The sequence below is a fragment of the Syzygium oleosum genome, unplaced genomic scaffold, assembly GCF_021117445.2.
Source record: "Syzygium oleosum isolate NSW1041296 unplaced genomic scaffold, Sole_v2.1 Sole_v2.41, whole genome shotgun sequence".
Classification (NCBI taxonomy): domain Eukaryota; kingdom Viridiplantae; phylum Streptophyta; class Magnoliopsida; order Myrtales; family Myrtaceae; genus Syzygium; species Syzygium oleosum.
Genome location: NW_026607525.1, coordinates 111206 through 128452, shown reverse-complemented (window position 1 = coordinate 128452; position 17247 = coordinate 111206). Strand labels below are relative to the sequence as shown.

General features: G+C 39.2%; 1 long non-coding RNA gene and 1 pseudogene across 1 annotated transcript; both read right to left on the bottom strand.

Annotated features, from left to right (window-relative positions):
- Positions 1 to 5173: 5173 nt before the first annotated feature.
- On the bottom strand, positions 5174 to 16020 carry LOC115684211 (26S proteasome non-ATPase regulatory subunit 12 homolog B-like; annotated as a pseudogene).
- A 100-nt stretch (positions 16021 to 16120) lies between these two features.
- LOC130136066 (uncharacterized) lies at positions 16121 to 17154 on the bottom strand. Its single transcript, XR_008815133.1, has 3 exons — positions 16464 to 17154; positions 16276 to 16306; positions 16121 to 16239 (listed from the first exon to the last, which is right to left on the bottom strand). It is a non-coding gene; the product is annotated as an uncharacterized LOC130136066 (long non-coding RNA).
- Between the last annotated feature and the right edge of the window lie 93 nt (positions 17155 to 17247).

Below are 17247 nucleotides of genomic sequence, written 5' to 3'. Positions count from 1 at the left end.
TCGTGCTAATCGAACCGCTGCGAATGCATGCTACGAAAAGAACAGTCATTACACGCGAAATTTCCGCAGCATCATGCGGAAGGGGTGTGGAACCCAACGAGCAAAGACTGACATGCTCAGTGCTCACATGCAATCACGTGCAACGCTCACATGCTCCCGGTGCTTTGATCGAAACTCGAAATCCAGCACAACTTGACTAGACTTGTCTTCTATATTAATATAGAAAAATAGAAAAGAGAACTAACAAGCAATAATACTCACGTGCTCCTGCTGGGATCTCCACCGACGCTCAGCATTATCTGCGGAAGGTGCATGGCATGTGCTTTCATTGAGATTTGAGAAACAAAATAGAAAAGAAAACCAACTAGCAATGCACCCATGCTCCTCGTGCTAACAAGAGATTCCGTTTATCCCCGAGGATTTTGTTAATAGAAATGTCTGGGGGACGCGTGAGTTTGTTCCATCCACGATCAAACTATTATTTATTTCTCAAAAGAGATTGGTCTAGGAAAATAACTCTCAAAATAAATCCCTTCAGAAACAATTTTCTCAAACTACATTTCTCCATCCCACATCATTCTTACAGATTATCTAGTCATTATCCCACACGTAAGTCACTTTTTATCTCTCTCCTTAAATTTATAACTTTTAACATTTTATGTGAATTTTATTTTCGATACTGCGTCTATAAATTCTCGGTGACGACTCTCCACAATCGAATAAATATTCGGTAATGCTTTTTTCGGGAAAATTGTCCAAAAAATCCTAAACATATTGTATGGCGATCAATTCAATCCTAAATATTTCAATTGTGTCAATTAAATCATGAATCTTTTGACAACTTGTCAATTTAGTACTAAACATTTCAACTGTCTTAATTTAGTCCTAAAAATTTTGATAATTTGCCAATTGAGTTTCAAATTTTTTGACGATTTGTCAATTTAGTCCTTCCAGATAAAATTGGCTAAAAATCGCTAAAAATCGCTGACGTTGCAATATGTTAAACTCGGTTGAATGTGTGCAATTCTTTCTTGGTTTTTTTTTTTGTCAGACAACTCTTTCTTGCTTAATCAGAAGAAAATGGAGCAATTAAAAGCAGGAAACAGATAAGAGCAGCAAGGAGTCAGTTGACTCCCTGACGAGTGCTCAAACAACACAACCCTGGGATCTCCACCGATTTTCAGCCTTCGAAGTTGGATTACCAACAAACGACATTCTCTAATATGCGTGCTTTGAACAATGTCTGAATCGACCAAAAAAAAAAAAAACAATGTTTGAGACCTTGCCATCCAACGGTTCGAGACTCTTCATGCTAATCGAATTGATACGACTTACGAGGCATGCTACGGAAATTTGTGGTAAGGGGCATTGAACAATTCATGCACGCGTCATTGACCTTACTTGCCTTTTGTATATGCGTAAGGGGCATGCAGGTGCTTTCATTGAAATTTGTGGTACAGTACTGGCCTGACTTGACTTGCTCTTTTTGTTAATAAAATAATGGAAAAGAAAACTAATGTGCATGAGTCAATGACAAAAGCATATTAATCGTGGGATTATATATATAGGATTTTGTTATTAAAAGTCCGCAGGACGCATTACTTTCAAATATCCACAGTTGAACTTTCTTTTTTCAAAAGATTGGTCAGGAAAAATAACTCCTAAAATAAATCTCTTCCAAAACAATTTTTTCACACTAGATTTTCCTATGCTACATCATATATTTTTTTGTTCCATTCAAACATGTTTTCAAGAACTACTCAATGGTTCCCATAGGAGTTACTCTTTTACCATTTAACTCTATCGTCACTTCTTTTTTTGTAAAGAAAATGGATTTCATACAACAATAGAGTGATGAAATCGAGCAAATGTCGATATCGATAGGAAATGTGTGATGGTTTCTACACTTTGCCGGCTAGAAGATTAAAGCAAAAAAAAGTTGAACAAAGAAACAAAAGTTGTCACTTGGAAACACCAATAGTAAATTAAAAATGGGAAGCAACTATGTAAAGAAAACTTCCATCAAATCGGATTTTTGATAAAGTCATCAAAGAAATGCATTATCCTCAATAATTCAAGCTTCTCACTGTGTTACCCACGTGCATGCCAAGAGTTGAGAGAAATGTCAAAACTAGTCGACATCAAACACATTATAGTGACAAAAGGTTTAGAGACAAATGACATCTCAACTGTGCATGTTTGAACAATGCTGAGTTCTTGCCATCCAAACGGTCCAAGACACTTCAACAGACCGAAACACTGCGACGCGTGGTGCACGAAAAGAGCAATTATTGCACGCGTAATTTCCACAGCATTGCGCGGAAGGTGCGTAGGGCCTACGCAGGCGTTTTGTTTCAACGCAAGCACGACTTGACTTCGACTTGGCTTGCTTTTTCTATTAATAAAATAATTAGAAAATAAAAAGCAAAGGGCCATTATTGCTGGCGTAATTTCCATAGCATCATGCGGAAGGTGCGTTGAACCTACCTCTGCATGTGTTCCTTGACTTGACTTGCTTTTCCAAGTAAATAAGAAATTGAAAAGAAAACCAACGAGCAATACTGATGCTCGGAGTAAGGTCGGCTGAAGATTAGATGCACACGTTTTACGAAAGACTAGAATTGGGTGAGACCCTGTATCACGATTTGAATGGAACTAATAAGCATATTCAGACATTTGATATATCAACAATGACCGGAGAATCTATAGTATATGAATTGGGTGATTATGTTAAATCATCTCATTACATACACGAGGTGATTCTGTTGGCCCTTCTTTTTCCTTTTCATGGACTTACAAGTTGGCTCCTCCCGAGTGGGTGACATTGCAGGTTTATATATTCAGTGTCACATTTAGAAATTCTTGGCCAACGGGTTTCCCAATGTCCATTTTCCTTTTTATTTCATTTGGTGTTTAGCTTTTTATCTCATGTTAACATTTTTAGCTTACGGTTCTACCAGTGTGCATTTTTCCTTAGCACAGTATTAAGCTTCTTCAGAATGAAATGACTAGATAATATAGAAAAAAAAGCTCAACGGCTTAGTATGTGAGTGACTAAGCACGACTCATTATTCTACGATCGAAAGCTTGCAAGTAAGAAGATTAAAAATTTAACGTTATGTCACATGATCAACTAGTGATTTGAAAAGGAAATCCTATGTGCTCGCTATCCAAAAAAAGAAAGAAAAGAAAATCCAATAAGTTATGTAATACACAAATTCAGAAATAATTTCAAGTCGAAAGTTTCAATACATTGGTAAAACCTCGTCACTTATAGTCTCAATTGTACTATCACAACCCCATGTCCTACGACAAGGTCCAAACTAGTTCCTTTAATTGAAGATGGACGGAATGCATGAAATGCATAGGCCTAATTTAGGATTATTATTTGATGTATAATTAATACTATCGACTATATAAAGAGACATACCAAATGCCATGATTTGATTTGATTAGTTGAAGATATTGTTGCAGAATAGTATTAATTGGCAATAGAAGAATCGCACAGCATGCCAACATTTATCAGGCCCCCTGCATCCTAATCCCGATTCTAATTCTGTTCTATTAGGCAACTGAATGCAAGCCTTGTTATCACTACATAAAATATTTTCAACTTTGATAGCGGTTCCCTCATGTCTGCATAGCCTTAAATTGCGTCATGTCCATTTGAATTTGTACGATACTTACTTACCAGTGTAACAATCCAAATATAGGTAGTGTCGAATTGGACAAATATTTGACACCTAATACCAACAATCATTTTGAATTCCCAATTTTCCCTTATTTTTTTTAATTCTTTTTCCGAAATATTCTTAAAAGGTGTGGAAATTTGAAAATACGTCGAAAAACCAAGCATAGAAAATGAGTCAACATTCACTTACGTCCATTTAAAGGTCTCAAGCTGTAAATGAACACAATTGAAGCTTCTCCTCAAGATCCAAATAAATGATTAACGAAATGACAAAACTTATGCCACAGATGTCTCAAATATTTTGGTCCGTTCATCCCAAATTTTGTTTATGATTATGAACGCCCTAGACATTGGCTCCACCTTGGTCATTTTTACAAGAGTACTTTTCGAATTCCTTCCCATAGAGTTTATGGTCCACTTTCACCCAAACTTACGACTTTGAGACCTGTAAATCGATCAACAATGTCTGTTGAACCCAAATGTTCTCTGGCTTGGCAATGATGTACAAATCCCGACGACAAAATGTAGAGAGTTACTTATTGCTAGTATATAAGATAATGAATAATATTTCTCAAATTAGACTTGGTTAGATATTTACTACTTGGGGCGACTGTTCTATCAACTCAAGTGTAAATTGAAAAATGCATTGAACGCAACGTTTGATCAATTATACATAATTGTGCTATTTCTTCTATATTATTTGTGCTGATGTAAACTTTGGATTGTCATACTTTTTTCAAGAACTACTCAATGGTTCCCACAGGAGTCACTCTTTTTCCATTTCACTCTATAACACGATATTCAAACTCTTTACCTTCCATATAGAAAAGGGATAACAGACAACTTATTGATGAAATTAATGGAATGTCGAGATTAATTAGGAAATATGTTGTGGTTTTTATATTTCGCTAGTCAGAAGATAAAAGCGAAAACAATTAGACGAAGAAATATTCCTAAGTTGCCACTTGGAAGCACCAATAGTAAATTGAAAATGGGAAGCGACTACGTAAAGAGAACTTCCATCAAGTCCAAATCTTAACAAATTTGTTGAAGAAACACATTATCCTCAATATTTCAAGCTTGTCACTATATTGCCCACATACATGCCAAGAGTTAAGAGAGACGTGCAAACTAGTCGACATCGAATACATTCCAGTGACAGAAACCTTAGAGAGAAATGAAATCATAACAGAGTGTCATATGATAATGACATCACATCAACTTGGAAAGAAATTATGTCTTTTGATGAGATAAAAAGTGCAGTTATCTTATTGAAATGAAGCTCCCTAGGAACAGATTTTTAAAAATGCCAATAGCCAAGATTGCCAAAAGAAACAGGCTCTCTCTGCTGAAGACGAAATTCAAATGCGCAATGACATAAAAAATAGCATTCATCTACCTTTACTATGGAGAGCTAATGTTATCCCCAATGTTAGAAAAACATAAGCACTAGCGAAATTTGTAATGCCAAACAGAATTTAGTAACAATGTGCTCATTTCTGTTGCAATGAGTGCACATCTTGTGCTGATACCTATTCCATTGGCACAAGTTTTGGACCTTGAGAGCGCAAAAATCTCCAATTAAAAGGAGGGGGGAAGAAGAAAGACAAAAAGATCAAAATTTCCAATGGAGAAAGTGTACTCAGTGTATCATTTCAGTCCAAAACATGAATGATTTCAGTCCAAAACAAGGCCCAGATCTGGTCCACCAGCAAAATATGCAATCAAATTTAAGACAACTACACGAGAGTTCTATGATGAACATCTTTAGTCTCCACTTCAAAGCACAATGTGAAGCTGCATTCTTCAGCTTCTCTCTTTTGGTGAGAGAGAGGGAGGCTCAAGGGGAGAGAGATCATTCATTCAACTAAGAACATCGTCAATCTCTCAAAGCAGCCTTATGAACCATGGTTTACTTGTGGATTTGGTGGCGGCTTTTCTCGACAAGATCGAGGAGATTTTCCAAATTTGTAGCCCATAAGTTCAAGATGATATTGCTGTCCTTTGTCTTCTGGAAAGAGATGACTCCAATCGGCCAGTCTATCTTTGCCACCAGGGACCTGGAAACAACCATTTCGGAGAGATGCTTCTCAGCTTCCTAAAACGGTAATATAGAATGATTAAAGCTCTCTACAACTGCGGTAACAGAACCCCAAAAACAGAGCTCATTTCCTTGAGTGATTCAGCTACATAGATTTTCTGAACACAATAAGAAAGCTCTAATTGCGAGATATACTTTGGTAACACAGGAAATGGTGAGTGATAGCAGAGCTCCTCCCACCCTTCTAAAGAGCATCAAAATTTTAGGCTCCATGGGACAAGAAATGGTTTCAAAGTGCCAGACAATGACACTTATAGCTACAACAAATTCTATGAGCAGAAGTTGACTAAGTGAAGTCTACACATATATGTCGGTCAGAAATGTTTACGGAACAAAACTATGAAGGCAACATTCTCAACCTCACCACAAACCTTTGGCTTACAAGGCACCAAAACTTCTTTTAAGTCCAGCAACCATGTCCCACAGGGATCATGGGCAGAGAGGCTGGTCAGGGTTAAATGAGGGGTCTAGGCAATCATTCATAAAGATTGACATTGATAAATAATATAAACAAATGTTCAGCATAATCAACTTGTATGCTGAGGCATAACAGCTCTGCAAGTCTCTTCAAGGTAATCCACGAGTAATACTTGGAAACGACAATAACATTCTGTAGAAAATAGAGTGAGTCACATCTGAATGATGATCCAATGAAAAGAACAAAAATGACAAAGTTCTGTAATTACATGTTCGATGATCTATCTAAGATCTGCTACTGCCTTCACAACAAGTGCGTCTCCGAGCATGTTTTTCTCATTCTTAAATTCATCTTTGAAAATACTCCAAAGAGCATTCATTGGATAACCACCATGGTGACCAATTTGTTTTTTGAGCAGCAACCTGCATTAAAATAACGAACGTACAGTCAACCAAATTCTATGGCACATTATTTTTGCAAGATGTACAACCAATTACCTAGAAACAATTCAAAGATGTACCTGAATTGGATCTCTGAAAGATTTTTGTCTTCTAAAGTGGCATTGAGGCTTGACTGCATACGATCATGCGGTGACAGAACTAAGTACCAGTAGATTTTCCTTTGAACCTGCAATTAATTAAATCAAAGATTGAACAGCTGTGCCTTAAAACCCTCAGTGAAGACTTAACAAAGCCTCATATGAAAGAGCTTCACTCGTATCCACTGCTCTGAATTTTCCCTTCACTGATGGAATGTCTTATATCGCCTTATAGCATCGACAAATCGTTAACCACAATGAGCTCCTAACAAACCCTCAGTGAAGACTTCACTCATTGCGATGTGTATAGTACCTAAATCGTTAACCACATGAATGCGAGGTAGATGTGTGTTCAAATCCATCAAGTACATCCCAAACGTCAGAGGTTGCGAAAAAGCTAGAAAGGAAAAAGAGTACGTGTTAGATGAATAAAGCCATGGCTTGAACCGCAAACTGAATACAAGGTAGGGCTTGATTGACGAAATTTTTTAGTTAAAACAGATAGTAGACACAACATTGAATAAGTAAAACATAAATTCACCGTACCATGAGTTCATATTATATCTGTTTCAACTCCAGTAGGTGACGGAATATCAGCTGGCACTTCTTCCACAATATTTTCACCTTCTTTAAGTTTTTTCTTCTCTTTGGAAGGATCTGCATCAAACACTCGGGGGATGATTTTCCTGGAAAGGATTTGTGCACAGACAGAATCGTGGCGATCAAAGCACAAAAGAACCTGCAAAATCCATCGATCAGAGAACCAATCATAGCAATAGTGCATAAACGGCTAAAAGCAATACAAAAATCCTGTACTTGTTCAAGGATAAAGGCAATTTTCTCCGTCTTTGCCACTGCTCCAAAAGTTTCCACTGCAATTCGACCCAATGTTGGACAGGAAAAAACCAATCACAAGATCAGTGACCACAGAAGTCAACTTCTTGCTCCTGCAATCTCTTGCATCAAATCAGTAGCTTCTGCTATGGGATCCTGTTCTTCCTTTATTCTTTTAAGTTTCTTGATCAACCATGCTCTCTCAATTTCGACATATATTTGCAGAATGAGACTAGCTATAGGAACCAAGAAACCAAAACAGATTGCTCATGAACATAAGCTGCAATAGAATTTGATTTCACATATTCACCTCCAGCAGCGACAGAGTTAAGTGTCCTAATAAGCTCTATCTTGGTCTCAAGATCAGGTCTCTGGTCAATATATTGCATAGTCTGCTGCAACATTGCTGTCATGGCCTTTTGATAAGAAAATAGCAATAGCAATGCATATGTCACCATCCAATCAAGTCAATGACTTGATTATGTCTTGAGCACAATTAAAACTTTGAGTTGAACAGTTTGATTAGAAAATTATTCATTCTAGAAAGAAAATACAGTTCAAAAAGGAACCGAAAGGAGTAATAGCAAGGTGCAATACAACTACAGCTATCTCTATCAAGAGTATCCAAGCCAATTGAAAATACTTGCAACCAGCACAAGCACTATATTATCCCCATATAAAGCATATCATGAAATGTATCCAAAACTTGACTTGAGAAAAGAGTCATGTGATTCTTACATTTGTAAGCGAATGAGAAGACGTGAAAATTCGGGGCATACATGGGGAAGAATCCAGAAACACAAGGCGAGAAACTGAAGAGGATTCCCCAATACTAGATTCTAGAGCAAAAGCATCAGGCCTGGATTCTTGCATCTCTAGAGATTGCATAGAGCCAATATCTATATAGATATGCCAACATACACTCGTTTTCCAAATAGTTATACATAGATGGCATGTTAGAACTACACACAACAACAGTTCAAGATAATTCAAATCCTAAACCAAATCTACTTAAAGAATTAGCATTTTGAAACACTCCTCTAGCCCCCAATCTCAATTTTTTTTCTCCCTGGTTTCTTTTTTATGTAAAAGGTATAATAAGTAAGGCACCAGGGAAATACCTGTCCATCTAAAACAAAAAGAATCCATCCCTATACAAGATAATTCAAATCCTAAACCAAATCTACAAACCAGAAATAAAATCAAAGAGGAGCACCAATTAATGACTTCACTAAACCCTGAAGAGATGATGAAACAAAATAAAACTACTTAACTTAAACAATGTGCCTTTTCTGTAACGACCCGGATTTCGCGGATGGCGAGGGGATTGCATTGCTCTTGTCCCACATTGCTTAGGGAGTGAGATCTTGGTGAATTTATAAGGCTTGGCCCCTAACCCTTGTGTAACGCGTTTTAAAACCGTGAGGACTTAGTATCCAAAGCGGACAATATTACACAAGGAGTGGCGCAGCGGAAGCGTGGTGGGGCCGAGGTCCTTACATTTTCTCTTTGTCATCATAGTCTAAGGATATCTATCTTTCAATCCTTCACTCACAGATGTTTACTTCAATTCCAAAGGGAGGGTCCATCTTGTAAAAGTACAAGTTCAAAGTATTTTGTTAGTAACTGCCTACTAGATACTAGTAGACAGTACCACAATGTCCAGCTCATCCTCATAGCTTTGTGCATTATTTTCCTACTCGGTTGAAAGAGTTATTTCTCTTCTTTGTTAATGAGAACTTCCAATTAGAGTTCTTCATAGGATGCAACATCAGAAGATCTTACGTTGACTTGATGGAACAGGGAGATATTTACCTATAACTAATCTTAGTTGAATGTTTCCTTTAAGTTACCAAGTAATCTTTCAACAACTTCTACCTATTGAGTATTCTGTCTCCTTTTTTTTTCTTTTGAGAGCGAGCGACAACGCTAAGGGGTTATGGTGGATACTCACTTTGTACTCCTTGGGTGACGAAGACTCATTGATGTTGATCAATTTCACTTCATAAAGTAAATGCAAGTACCCTGCCAGAAAGGATATCCCAGGCTAACCTTTTGCTTTTTACCCATTCTTTGTTTACGCAGCAGCACCATTAAACTTCCACAGAAATATAAATCCCAATCTTCAATCAACAAACAGTTCCAAAAGCACATCTTTTAAGCAATTCTTCCAAATCTCGCCAACTTGAATAATTTAATACCCGTGGAAAGTTAACGTCAATAGATAATGCAAAAGAGGTGTCAGACCCTAAAAAAAATCATTTGCAAGATGGTGCATCTGCTAAATCAACAAAGTCACGCATATTCCATAATCATGGCACTAAACCAAGAAGTTTAGGTAAAAGCACTGAGAATCTTTTAAATACGTAAGCCAGCAATTGACTAGCTAATTACTTGCCGCAAAGCTCAGCCCGGCAAACTAGCAACTCGAAAAGCGGGATCCAAATTTCACAATAAAAGAGAGAGAGGCTGAGCACATAGCGATTAGCAGATATATACGCACCAAGTGTTCCACAAGATTTCTCACCAACATAATGCTCCTACCAGCCTGCGTGCATCCTAGGCACAATGTGAATCCCAATGAAAATAAACCTATAGACAATAAATTTGACTCCCAAAACCTGACACACGGGCCTCACAGCCCCTACAACCCAAACCTGCCCTCGCCCCTCAGAGTCGAGTCCAGGTCCTCAACCTCCGGGAGTCACGATCTTCACCATGATCAGCTGCGCAACCCTGTCACCCACCTTCACTTCAAAGTTGACGTCCGAGAGGTTGAACAGGATTACCCCAACCGGGCCTCAGTAGTCCGCATCAATCACGCCTGCACCGATGTTGATCGAATGCTTCCATGCCAAACCCGATCCCGGCGCTGAAGCAACAAATGTACAAGCGATTCGATTCAGCTCTCATCGATTATCGGAAACAAGGTATTGAGAGAATGTTTTGAGGTAAGAAGTTGCACATTACCTATTTGAGCATATGTTCCTTAGGGCATTGTGATGCTCAGATTGGTAGGGAGTAGGGACGAGGGCTTTTCCCCTTGCGGGTATTTAAATCTCAGCCGCGCTGTTTTCAATCCACAAACGACGAAACCCACATTTAGAAACCATTGCAATCTCTCAACAGGGACCGAACTCGAGATTCTAAGGAAAGTAACATTCGGGGTCACGTTTTTCGTCTCGAAAGATGGTAGCCCGCGCAAAGAGAGGGGACACTCGCAAAGGCAAGACGGCCTTCTAGGACAGCTTCTTCCCTCTAAGCAGAGAGAGAGCGGCTCCCACGACGCCATTGTTGTGGAGCTCCGGGATCTTGGGGACTTGGCTCGATCATCTTCAGTGGCTAAAGAAGACGGTGATGGGTATGAGTTGAAAGACAACAACACTCCGGTTTGAATAATAGGCAACGGTCTCCAAGAAATGGCGCGAAGACCTTGAGCTTAAGATGAAGAAAGCGCAAGCATCCGATTTCGCCATTTGGGCCGTTTTTTGTCTGGATTGGTTCAAGCAAAACTACAACTCCAACTGAGATCCTGGGAAAGTGGGAAAAGAGCGAGAGTCCTCTGTACTTTATAGGGCAACGATTCGTGTAATACCAAAAATTAAGAATATAAGTTTTCAATTAAAGAAAGGGTTCATATCAACTTTAGTCTCTCGACTTTCTCTTCCCTTTTTCTTTTTTCAAAAGCTATGTCTACTTTTTAAATTTACCATGTTATTGATGTGGATTGTCGAAATGCTAACAATGTAATGTCGGCCCCTTTAAAATGACTGTAGGTAGAATGAAAAAGTAAGAACAGAAAAAGTAATTGAAAACGAAAGAATTGTATAAAAAAAAATGGAAGATGGGATTTAAGGTTCCGTAAAAAAAAACAAGAAAAGGGAAAACAAATTAGGGTTTTCAAATTGGTACCACTCCAATTGGGCGAAAATTGTCGACTAAAATTAATGGCGTCTTCTTCATTAAGCATACGATCCACCCTTACTGTAATGAACATCACAAACTTTTTTTTACGTTAATTTTTGTCCGACACATGTTTTGAATGCTTTATAGTAGTTGTTTTTTTTTTCTTTTTCAGAATTTTAATTGGTTTTCAAGTACTTGGCAAAACGAGCTCTTCAAATAATGGCTGAAAAATTGATTTTTTGCGTTACCTCGAATTTTCCCTACACTTGAAATAAGGCATTGACAATTACACCAAAACATGTTTCTGATTGCTTTAAACTGAAAATTAAATTTTTAAGAAAAAAAAAATTTACTTCTCATCAATAATTGATCATGTTAATGAGGACCTCAAGAATGACTTTCAAGTGTATCTTATGATGATTGATGTAATTTCCAAACCATTGAATGCCACATATAACAAGAAAGGTTAGCACATTGAAAATTGTTAATTTTCTTTGTCTAGCTTATGCTAAGTAAGTTCAATGATGATCGCATTCTTTAATAAAATGATAAATACATTTACTTTTGCGAAGAAAGTTGTGCTTTTCACCATCAAAAATTGTGCTTTGTACTCAGGTGGGCATAACTATTTCCACAGTTAAAAGTTGCTGTGACCATAGCTTTTCCCAATCTTTTCAGTTTCCATGAAGAAGATGATGGAGCTGGAAATCTCTAGGACTAGGCCCATCCCGTATCAAGTATCAACTTGGAGAAAAATAACGTCCTTTGAGAAAATAAAAAGTGCAGTTATCTTATTGAAATGAAGCTCCCTAGAAACAAGGTGCCCATTTCGGATGTGAAATGAAATTTTAAAGTAGCATTCGTTGAACCTTTACTCTCTAGAGAGCTAATGTTATACTAAGATGCGAGTTCAAATCCATCAAGTACATCTGGAACGTCGGAGTCTACTATAAAGCTAGAAAGGAAGAAGAGTATGTGCCAGATAGTAGACACAACATCAAAAAAAGCAAAACACCAATTTACCATATCATGAGTCATAGGATATCCGTTCAACTCCAGAAAAGACGGAATATCAGCTGGCGCTTGTTCCACAATGTTTTCACCTTCTTTAGGCTTTTTCTTCCCTTTAGAAGGATCTCCATCAAACACTCAGGGGCTGATCTTCCTGGAAAGGATATGTGCACAGACATAATCCTGGCAATCTATGCACAGACGAACCTGCAAAATCCATCGATCAGAAAACCAATCATAGTAATAGTGCATAAACGGCTAAAAGCAATACAAAAACCCGTACTTGTTAAAAAATCAAGGCAATTTTCTCTGTCTTTGCCGTTGCTCCAAAACTTTCTACCTGCACTTCAAACCCATCATAGGAATGTTGGACAAGGAAAAACCAATCCCAAGATCAGTGACAACAGAAGTCAACTTCTAGTTACCCCAATTTCTTGCATCAAATCAGTAGCTTCTTCTGTAAGACCCTGTTCTTCCATTATTTTTGCAAGTTTCTTGATCAACCGTGCTCTCAAGATTTCGACATATATCTGCATTATGAAACTAGCTACAGAAACCACGAAACTAAGACAGATTGCTGATGAACATAAGCTGCAATAGAGTTTGAAAATACATTCACCTTCCTGCGGCGACAGAGTTAAGTGTCTTAATAAGCTCTATCTTGGTCTTGAGATCAGGCGTCTGGTCAACATATTGCATAGCCTGCTGCACAATTGCTGTCATAGCATTTTGACAAGAAAACAGCGACATGTAGGTCACTATCTATTGACTTGATTATGTCTAGATCACAATTACAAATTTGATTTGAACTATTTGATTAACAGCACGGAATATGTCGCTCTAGAATGAAAATGTGGTAAAAAAAGGAACCAAAAGGGACACTAGCAAGGTACAATACAGATACAGGTATCTCTTATGAAGAGGATCCCAGCCAATTGAAAACTTGCAAACAGCACAAGCACTATAAAATCCCCATAAACGATATATCATGAAATGTATCGTGAACTAGACATGTAAAAGAAAAAAGCAATGCGATTCATACATGAGAAGGAGAACAAAAAGTAAAAATTGGGGACAATCATGGGATAAAAATCCAGAAACACAAGGTGAGAAACTGAAGAGGATTCCACAATGCTAGATTCTAGAGGATTCCACCATACTAGATTCTAGAGCACAAGCACCTGGCCTGAGGTCTTGCATCCCGACAAATTGCCTAGAGCCAATTCCCATGTAGATATGCCAAGCACATTCGTTTTTTAGATAGTTATACATAGATGGCATGTCACAGCTACACAAAACGACAGTTCATGATCTAATCAGTACACATATGCGAGCCAATCCCTGCAGTATAAAATATAACCCTTAAGGTCAAGGTGGTCAAGATAGATCCTAAATGATTGAAATTGGACCATACTTTAGATCAATGATCATAAGGCTCTACAGAAAATTAGGGTCTAAAGCGATAGATTCTTAATCTTTTTTCTGTACTAACACCTGTATGTTATCTTTGAAAAGAGGGAATGAAGCTCAAAAGCAGAAGACAAAAGCAAGAGCATCACCACAGCAGAAGCACATCAGTGAAGATGCTCTGATACCTCTTAAAGGAAGTCAACTAGAGAAGCATCTGGGGCAAAAGTGAAGAAGAGAAGAAAACAAACGCAAAACCAGATGATTCCAGAGGAACTTATCAGCATTCAGCATAGCATAACAATGACACACCATCAATGAAGAGGGAAAATTCCACCAGCTTATCACCCAAAAGCAGAGATGAAAAGGCAATTATACAAGCATGTATAATTATCATTATATGGTCTCTTTATTAGAGGATAGTGTTGATTTAATAAATTGAGGCATGTGATTCATTAAAGCTCTCAACAACAGCAGTAAGAGAAACCAAAAACAGAGCTATTTTCCATGAGTGATTCAGCTACAAAGATTTTCTGAACACATTAATCAAGATCTCTAGTGAGATATACTTTTGTAACACAGGAAATGGTGAGTGCTAATACTAGCAGAAAAAGCTTGGTCAGCTATTTTTAGCGATATAGCAGAGCTCCTCCCACCCTTCTAAAGCACATTAGAATTTCAGGCTCCATGGGACAAGAAATGGTTTCACAATGCCAGGCAATGACACTTATAGCTACAACAAATTTATGAGCAGAAGTCAACTAAGCCAAGTGTACACATATATGTCGGTCAGAAATGCTTACAAAACAAACCTATGAAGACAACATTCTCAAATCCGCGACAAGCCTTTGGCTTTCAAGTCACCAAAACCTCTTTTCCACTATTTTGGAACTTGTATCCAAGTCCAGCAACCAGGCCCCAATCAGGAATTTAAGGCAGAGAGGCTGCTCAGGTTGAATGAGGGGTCTAGGCAATCATTCATAAAGAGAGACATTGATAAAGAACATAAACAAATGTTCCACATGATCAGACCTGGATACTGAGGCATAACAGCTCTGCAAGTCTCTTTAAGGTAATCCTCGAGTAACACTTTGAAACCACAATAATATTCTGCAGAAAATAGAGTGAGTCACATCTGAATGATGATCCAATGAAAAGAAGAAAAATGACAAAGTTCTGTAATCACATCTGAATATCAGATGGCGCTTCTTCCACAGTATCTTCACCTTCTTTAGGCTTTTTCTTCTCCATGGAAGGATCTGCATCAAAAGCTCGGGGGATGATCTTTCTGGGAAGGATATGTGCACGGATATGATCCTGGCGATCTAGGCACGAACGAACCTGCAAAATCCATCGATCAGAAAACCGATCATAGCAATAGTGCATAAACGGGCTAAAGGCAATACAAAAAACCCGTACTTGTTCGAGGACAAAAGGCGATGTTCTCCGCCTTTGCCTTTCGCTCCAAAAAGTTTCTACCAGCTAAGCGGGTTATGGTGGAAACTCAAATTGTTGCTACTGAGGCGATGAAGACTCGCCCGACATCAATCAATTTGCACTTCATAAGTAAGTGTAGATTCAAGTACCCTGCCAGAAAGGATATCATCAGGCTAATCTATTTGTTTTTTGACATATTTTACTTTGTATACATACATGCACACACAGGCGCCACCATTAAACTTCCACGGGGAATATCAACCCCAACCTTCCATCATTCAAGGAAGAAGTAGAGGAAGAAGAAGATGAACTAACCAGGCGAATCAGCACGACAATTGCTAAAGGACGATCCAATCAGAAGAACCAACCCATCTCGATCCGCACGCAGAAATCGGAAGGGCGAGCTCGAGAAAATCGGCAAAAAGGTCTGCGAGCGCAATCGCTGTGGAGCGCCCCTAAGGGGAAGGAAAAGAAGGAGAGAGGAAGAGGACTGGACGAACACCTCGCTCGCGAGGAACTCTCCATTCCTGTCATCTCTCCTCTCTGAACGCGCACCGACGGAAGAGCAAATCGGAGGAGATCCGAAACACCTTCAAGTGAAACTCCCCGCTGGCCCGACCCGACCTCCCCAGCTCAGCGGATCCCCCAGCGCCGCCGCCGCCGCCGCCGTCGCATCTCCGCCGCCGCCCGGAAGTGACGATGCTTCAGTCTCTCTCGGGCGGTAGCAACTGCTGGTGATGACTAATAACGAGCAGAAGGAGTAAAAAAGACCGCGCGGTGACAGGATAAAACGGTGCGAATCTCGTTAAGCCTCGACAGAACCCGACGAATCCGCGGGGGGATCGTGAGCGCCATCCATAAATCCGGCAGCACGATCTCTCTCTCTGTCTCTCTCTCTGTCTCTCTCTCTCTCTCTCCCTCGTTTGCCTGACGTGTTCTTGTACTCCCGCCTCCAGAAGTTCCCTGAATCATCCACAAAAGAGAGAATTGCGGTCGATGAGATATCACGGAACAATTGAAAAAAAAGAAGGAAGAAAATCGAAAGAAACCAATTCAAGCAATCGAGGAAAAGCGAGCGAATTCGCGCCATTCCCAGAGTGCAGGATTTCGATCGTCCAACCTTTAAGAAAACCGAGATGGCTACGGGTCGAAGGCGAAGGGATGTTTCTTGAAGAGCTGCTTGTTCTCTCAAACGTCTTGTGATTTCCACAGCGTAGATATGGACCGGGATGCCCGGCATTAGAAGAAGCGAACAGAAGATAGATAAAAAGTTCAACTCAGCCGTGTGAACAAAACAAACACGTTATAAGATGGCTCGCGAGCGAGCAGAGAGCATCCTTCAAATGCGGAACTTGCGAAAAGATAAATAATTTAAAAGTCTGGTGCTCGTATCGTGTCGAGGATGAAATGACAAATGACAAGTTATTTCCCCAAACGGCACTCTTTTGAACACACAATAGCCTTCAGATGCTTTGATCCGGAAAGATCCGGCGATCGCCCAATATCCGGCATCCTGAGTCCTTCAATTTTGTGATCGAGTCGGGAATCTTCCTCAACGAGCGGCATCCCTTTAATGACAAGTGCCGCAGAGACACAAGGGAACCTATGGAGCTGGGTATGCAGGCTAACGATTTACAATAAGAGGCATTAAGAGTCTCAAGCATTCTCAGAGAACCAATGGATTCAGGTAATTCTTCAATCCCTGTTTCAAATAGGTTCAGTTCAGTCAATGATGCCAACTTTCCAATCGAGTCGGGAATCTCTCTCAACGAGGGGCATCCTCCTAATAACAAGTGCCGCAGAGACACGAGGGAGCCTATGAAGTTTGGGTATACGGGCTAAGGATTCACAATAAGAGGCGGCGAGTCTCTAGCTTTCTCCGAGAACCAATGGATTCGGGTAAT